We start from the raw sequence: 7,779 nt of genomic DNA, 5'->3' as shown, positions 1-7,779 counted from the left end.
ACATTAGAATGGTCCTTAAATGTGGGAAGCAAATTTTTACATCAGATTTCCTAAGCCTCAACCCCTACGTCTATGCTACTATAGTCAAAGATATCACATATAAATATTGGCCCCGATTGGAGACTGTTAAGGCGTGTCGCACTGAGGTCAAACATCAGATTTCCCTATGAAAACGTGTTAACCGACTGCAAGCGGGCCCAAAAATTGTATGTGATATCTTAGACTTTAGTGGTATTGATTTAGGTAATAAATGAAAAAAAAAATATTTTTAACTTTTTGAGTCTCCGTGGAGGCTTCGGGCCGTTGACCACTTTGCGACACGCCTTAACCGACTCCAAGCGGGATAAAAATTTATATGTGATATCTTCGACTGTGGTAGTATCGATTTTGGGTATTAGAGGAAAAAAATATATAATTTTTTTTTTGAGTCTCTATAGAGGAATCTGAACTTTTCCCCTGTGTGATACGCCCAACCGTGTCCAATCGGAACTAAAATTTATATGTGGTATCTGTGATTGTAGTATTACCGATCGAGGGTTCAGTCTCACCCCGTGCATTTGATGTTTAAGGACCACCCTAATGTACATATGTATCTGCATTTCCCCAACATACATACATATGTACACACACATACATATATACATATGTATATGTATGTATGTACATCATGTGTGCGTTCATAAATAACTGTTTGCCGTTTGTTGCATCCATAATTATACTTTACTTTTTTGCATTCCTTCTTCTCTCTGGTCGTCGACATGCACCTTCGATGTTAATTCCCCGGCTTTAATCGTCACAACTCGTTCCACATTTTTACGCAATACTGCGGCTATAAAAGCATTTATTTCACTGGTACTCTCCTCTCGAACTTGCATCTCTCTTCACCTTGTCGTTACGTTTTTACTTTAACGAGTTGGCTTTTTAATATCGTTTCATTCATATTTTTATTGGGTATTGTTGTTGCTATGCTGCGGTGTTGGTTATGACCACTGAGACTTTTGCTGCGACGATTATAACGATTTAATCGTTGGGATTCATATCCTTAATGATGCGATATATAGTACATTTTAATTGGAGAAGAAGGGGCGTATGCACATGGCTGGCTCGTTCGTTTTAATGGCATTCAATAACGGTCACAGTTTTAAAACTCTCCGAGGTGGCATAAATGATTTGATTTGCATGCTTTGACAATTTGTGTGGTTTTGATAAAGTGTTTGTTTAACTTATCCTGCAAGAAAAGATAAAAAAAAAACTTATGTATATTTTTATGTGAGATGCCAGCGTAGGCAATACCTGTCTTTGGTTGGATTAAGCGAGGGTAAAAAGCAAAAATATTGTCCATTCTCTTACAAGCAATTTCACTTAAATAGGAAGTTAAACTGATTTGTAATTGTCCTTATGTTACCAAATGTCTGCTCAGTGAACGAAGTTCCGATGATAGTTTCCCGGGGCTGAATCATGACAGTTGTGAGCTAGTCGGCAATCGTACGAAGACAAATTACGTGAGTTGTCAGTCATCTGAACAAGTTGGGACTATGACATACGAAAGCAAACGTATCGTAAATTGTTTGAAGAACATTGGAATCTCAGTGTACGTTATCCAATCCAGAAAAAGGGAGATTCCGCATTTTGCGACAATTTTCGCGTTCTGTTGTTGTGACTTTAAGATTTCATGCAGATAAAAAAAATTAGCTGAATGGAGCGCAGGTTGCTGAAAAGCTTGGTGGCTTCGGATATAACGCAAACCTATATCTAAAGTGAGCTAACTCAAAATTCAGACAGGGAAATATAGGTGCTTGTGGATTTTACAGATTCAACGCACTTAATACATAAACCGGTATAAGAAGAGTTTTTTTAGTTAATGCATATAATCATGAAGAATAAAATATTCGCATTAATTGGATGTAAGTCTTATGAATTGATTTATGCAAAAAAATCGCCTTAAATTTGTTCTTTTGAGTCGATATAGAACAATCCTGGGGGGGGGGGGGGGATGAGAACATTACAATTCCGACTTTATTTATTTTGGAATACCCTAATGTACATACATTTCTGTTTGATTTCGACAAAATTAAATAAACTTAGTAAACTGAAATTAATATTTTTTAAGCATAGATACCTATGGTAGATCCAGCTCATATCCACTGAAAAAAGAATAATACGTAGTGTTAATTGTAATGCAATTTCCAAATAGAAAAAGCTAGAAAAAAGAAAGAAGCGCACTGAGCGAGAGAGTTAAATCTCCTCTCGCTTCCAGAGCATTTGCATACATTTGCTTAATTCTAACTTATGGGTAAAGCCTTTGCTGCGAATGCATAAGCCTTCCTTTTCAGCTACTTAATTTCGCGCAATCGCTGCTAATTTGATGCTGATTAATGAATGAAGCTCATAGTTAAATTTTCGCATTTGCCTTCCATTTGGTACTGGTATCTGAATCTTTTATGCCAGCACGCAGCTCATTTGTCATGCGGAGCATTAATGCCTGGGCGCGTAGCATTTCCTAGCTAGTGAATTGTCTCCTGGTTAAATATTTCAATACAAAACTCATTATTCTTGCTCACTGGTGACATGGGGATGTTTACGTAAAATTTTTTATGAAGGAGAGCACATTCGCATATTGCATACGAGTTTATCTTTACTTCTTATAAAAAAAAAAAGTGAATTTGCATGAGCGCAATCCTTCATTAACCCATTCAGCCGTGGAAGCATTCGGGCAGTTATCCATTTAATCATTCGCTCATTCCTTGCTTCCCGTTTACTTTTTGCTTTACTTCGCCACTATTCAGCTCCTACACTGACTGCACTTGCGGCGATAATCAAGTTAATGAGCTACGCCGCACCGTGCTCAGACCCTTCCGCACCGCAATATTTTCGCACACTGATTGGCCCATTTGGCGCTAATCCGCGTCGACAAAATGTCGCATTAAATCAATAAAATTAATTATTTTATTTTATCGTAATTGTTTAACCAGAGAATGTCCTTTCATTAGGGCCTCAATCCATTTAGAATGCTCTTGGCGTTTGAGTGAGTGAGCATATGCAACACTTCGCAGCAAGTAATTGTCTGTGTCGGTGTATGTGCATGCAGGGTTGCCACTTTGGTAAATTGTTATCACAATTGGGTTGGTAAAAAAGTAAATGTTTTCTCATTTCGGTGGATTTTTGTTGAACTTTTCGTTGCCGCTTTATTTTTCGTAGTCATCTTTATATTATAAATTTGTGTAGTCTACTTTATTGCATTAATTTTTGAACGCTTTAATGCACACTTTTTATATAAGGCGAACATATCGTGCTCCATTCAAAACTCATTTTCACTGGAACCCCGAGAAGCCTTTGATTGCCTAAATATTTTAAATGATTATTTAAATTAAAAAAATTACAGGTATGTAGTTACGCACTGTGATTGTTCGCAAAAAATTAAACAAACGCCATTATTTATCAATGGTGTTAAAAAAAAAATACATAAAATACTGGCTGCAAAAAAATTAAAAAAAAGTCGACGGGGATTTTTAGCTGCACATCGTTAGTTAAATTCAAATATTATAGCTCCATATTTTAATTGTTCTAAAAATTCAGAGTAAAGAGTTCGAAATTTACATGCACAACATTTGAATTTTTTTTCTAAATGTTGTATATAGCTTGAACTTTTGATTTTTATGAATTTGGTTAAAGCGCAAATATTCTTATTCAAAACAAAAAAAAAAACTACCAAACAAGTTTTACTTAAAAAACATTGTGAATAGATATTAAAAAAAAGCACAAAGTGGAAATTTTTTCAAATGATGAAGTTTCGTTGTTGCCTTTGGTTTCATCACTAAATAAAAAGTCCCTTAAAAACAATTTTAATTCTTATTAAAATAACTAAAAAAAAAGTTATTTGTAGATATTTTCCAGATTTGGTAGATTTTTTTCTAGTAGATGGTAAGTTCTATTTCCATCAGTGGCAACCCTGTGTGCATGTTGGAGTGTACGCGTGCTTGGTTCATAATCGCACATAATTTGTTATTCATAATCACGCGCATTTATAATAATTGTTTCACGTACATCGCTTCCACAGCATATTAATGATAGCATTGGTGTTTTGGCATGGAAATTAAGAGTTGGCGAATTCAGGCCGGCTTCTAATTCATAAATGTTTGTACATACTTACATATGTAGTATGTTTCGTATTTTTTACTCTTCTAAAAATTGAAATTTCACCGAAGCATAGACGTCGTGCAAATGTCAGAAGTATTATTTTTGAAAATTTTGAATCTCATGTCCGCCACAGAGTATGACCTCCAATCTAACATTTGACATGTCACGCACAAGCACAAACGCTTAAGGCAGTCGCCATATAATAATATCCACAGCTGCATATAGACATACATATCGGGGAAAAAATATTAAAATCAAATAGAAACGTTATTGATCTTACTATAAACGTCAACGAAAGTACTGTATATTGGTAAATATTCAATTCTGAAAAAGCATCCGTGAAGTGAAAAATCAAGAAAAAATACTTAATTTGCATGTTACCTTGCCTGCAGGGCAATTCAAACCCAGACCCTCTCTGGCTATCAACAAATAGTGACAAGGAGTGTTGCCGCGAATAATTTTTAGTGGTAGCCAAATTCCTTTAAAAAAAGGGCTAAAAAAGCTAAAAAATTTCGTTGTGGCTAGAAATGGTAGCTAAAATTTTTTACTTACATATACATATTGTCGTTTAAAGGGCAAAACCGCGTATGTGAAGTTGTAGAAATTATTTTCTAAAGAGTAAAACCACTCATATTTCAAAATGGTTCTATTTTTTATAAAGCAATTGCATTTCTGGCTAGTATATTTCAGGACGAATGGATAAGGATTGAGCTAAGAGCTTGTGTGAGAAAATCCAATTTTTGGCAGCCAATGTCAGTTACGCGGTTTTGCAGAATGACGATACGCGGTTTTGTATTTTAAACGACAATATGTAAGTACACACGCAAACATTTTCAATAAGTAATGAACTCTCGAAAAAAAGCAAATATTATATCCAACCAAAAACCTTTTTGTATAAAAGGGGAAATATACGACACCAGCTCCCTCAAGTGATTGTACCATCAGGCCCGAAACATATAACTTACCAGAATGCTGGTACAATATTTAATTCTTTACAAATGAGGTCGAGAAAAGATCGCCTCGATTAGAGCCGAAATTTCATAATTTTTCTACCAGTTTGTTAAAAGATTGTTTTTTTTTTAATTCACAACTGCAATATCGTGAACTTAACTTCCACAAACAGGGCTTTGACTCATATTGTGCAAGAAATTTCCGCCAAAATACTTTTTACTTAGAATATTGAGCCAAGTATAAGTAAATTCTCCAAAGGGCTAAAAAAAAGGGGTAGGGGCAATTTTAAATTTATGTGGCCAAAAAAAATATATGTGGTAGCTGAATCTAGCCACCAAAGGGCTAAAACGGCAACACTGGTGACAAGCATTTTTGCACACTCAGCTACAGCCAGACATTTACAGGCCTATTCTGCGTTGGTAACAAAAAGTTACTGTCAATTTTTAAACCCTTTTCGTATTCTCCACACTCTTGTAACAGGTGAATTTTGTTACCATCCCATGAGCAGGTAACAAAATATTGCCCCGTAAAATATGCAACACCAGAATTTACACAAAACTCCATAGCTGAATTGCTGAATAAATTAAAACGTTACCAAGGTAAATAGAATTGCGGTTGCAAGAAGTGGTGACAATTGTTGGTAACAAAATTAGCTTGTTATAAAATGTTCGGTTACAAGCAGAATAGACCTGCTAATGTGCTTTCAAATGTTGAATTTCCATCAACACCACAGCACGCGATTTGTACGAAAAAACATGTACTATGTATGTATGTGTGTGTTGTCACCACTCTACATGCTGAAGATGCGTACCCTGCAAAAACTGCAACTAATCCGGGTGACTCCGGAAGCAATCGCAAAGGAATGGAATGAACTGTTAGTTTGTGTTCGAGCGTGTCCTATGAAGGGACTAATTGTTCCCCTTTATACCTGAACGGGTATAAAAAGCGAGTAGTCACTTTTAAAAAATAAAAATATAAATCTGTGCCAGCTGAGATTCGAGCCCGGGTTCTCAGTTTTGTTAAGCGAATACTCTCTCTATAGATAGAGATGAGTCGGGAACTAATTGATCTCCAATGTTACCCATATGAGACTAGTTGCGACCAGCGTTGCCGCTTTGGTAATTTTTTACCAAAACTGGTAATTTTTTCTTTTTAGGAGGAGTTTGGTAAGTTGGTAATTTTTTTCTCAATTTGGTAATTTTTTTAACGTAATTCTTTTCTTTTAAGTTTTTAGTACTAACTTATTACATATAAAAATTTATAACTTTGAACCTTCTGACAATTGCACAAAACAAAAAAATTTACTTATGTACTTACATATGTATGTATCTACACCTTAAGATAGCCAAAAATTGAAAGGAGTATTTAATGTAACAATTTGCCTTGACAACTCAGAACTTTTAGTATGAGTTTGCAATATAGCAGGAAACCAACCATTTTTCCCAATATGGCGGCTCGATCACAGCCCCTACAGTCCCACAAATCTGGATTTTGGATCATTTTTACCTGCCGGAACCATTGGTGAAAGAAAATAATTTCACGGGACTAATTAAAAGTTTGCGATTAAGTACGAATGTGACCCACTTATAAAATAGTAAAAGTAAGTTTTATCTACCGTTTAACGATACATTTGCTGGTTTTAAGTTATGCAAAATAAATTATGTAAAAGACTGTATGTTACAGCCTATTTCCACCAAACGCTTAAGTACAGTTAAGAGTTTACATATTTTCTACAAGAGGTGATCTGCAATGTTTATTTATTCGTTTTTGTTATTTTAATTTCATTTGCTTGTACCTAATATGAGCAACTACCTCCTTCGAGTTGTAATCTGCATTTTTCCAATAGGCATAAACTGCAGTAGAAATGAACTATTAAACACCTTTTAAATGTTTATAAATCTATGAGCGATTTTTTTCTTTTATGTTTTAGGGCCGATTGTTCAATGTCTGATTAGTACAAATCGGAGGTAGAAGCTCCGGTTAAATACATTGAACAACCGGCCATTAAAAATATTTGTGAATTGTTATAGTCGGAACACATTGAAAAGGACAACCACAGCTGTAAATTGTTCTTCTTCGTTATCTAAACGCTCAGTCGAAGGTGATATGAATTTTTTGAACGCGGCAGCGACATCATGCATTTTTATGAGTTTGTCATAAAAGAATGGGAAGAACTCATTTTTCGGTCGAAAAATATAAATAGATCTAAGCTGGCCACAATCCCAGACGTGGTGTATTATCTACATACGTCGAAAAATAATTTCCAATTTGTTTAGAATATTATGCTCATACAAGTTTGGTAATTTTTTTCTGAGTTTGGTAATTTTTTTAGAGGTTTGGTAAAAAATTCAAAATCTTTGTGGCAACACTGGTTGCGATTAATTAAAGCCCAATTGTACCCGATTGAGAGAAATCTCGGAATACTCTCTTTAGAGATTAGTCGCACAATTTTTTGCAGGGTATGTACACTTACATATACATACTAAGATGTGAAGACGTGCGTAATAAATTTTTGTACGAAAATATAATTTTTAAATACGAAAATTTTTAAACGATAATCAAATATGTATAAAGTATTAATTTTTACTATGCATTATTTCCCTCAGTGTATGCGCTTTATGAACGTGTGAGCACTAGCACTATCGAATTCGCTTCTCCCCATTCATATTTGATTATGTATTGTGTTTTTTT

The sequence above is a fragment of the Rhagoletis pomonella genome, unplaced genomic scaffold (genome assembly GCF_013731165.1).
Source record: "Rhagoletis pomonella isolate Grant_MI unplaced genomic scaffold, Rhpom_1.0 Rhpom_scaffold_00004, whole genome shotgun sequence".
Taxonomy (NCBI): domain Eukaryota; kingdom Metazoa; phylum Arthropoda; class Insecta; order Diptera; family Tephritidae; genus Rhagoletis; species Rhagoletis pomonella.
The sequence above is the reverse complement of the archived record's forward strand: the minus strand, read 5'-3'. Positions refer to the sequence as shown.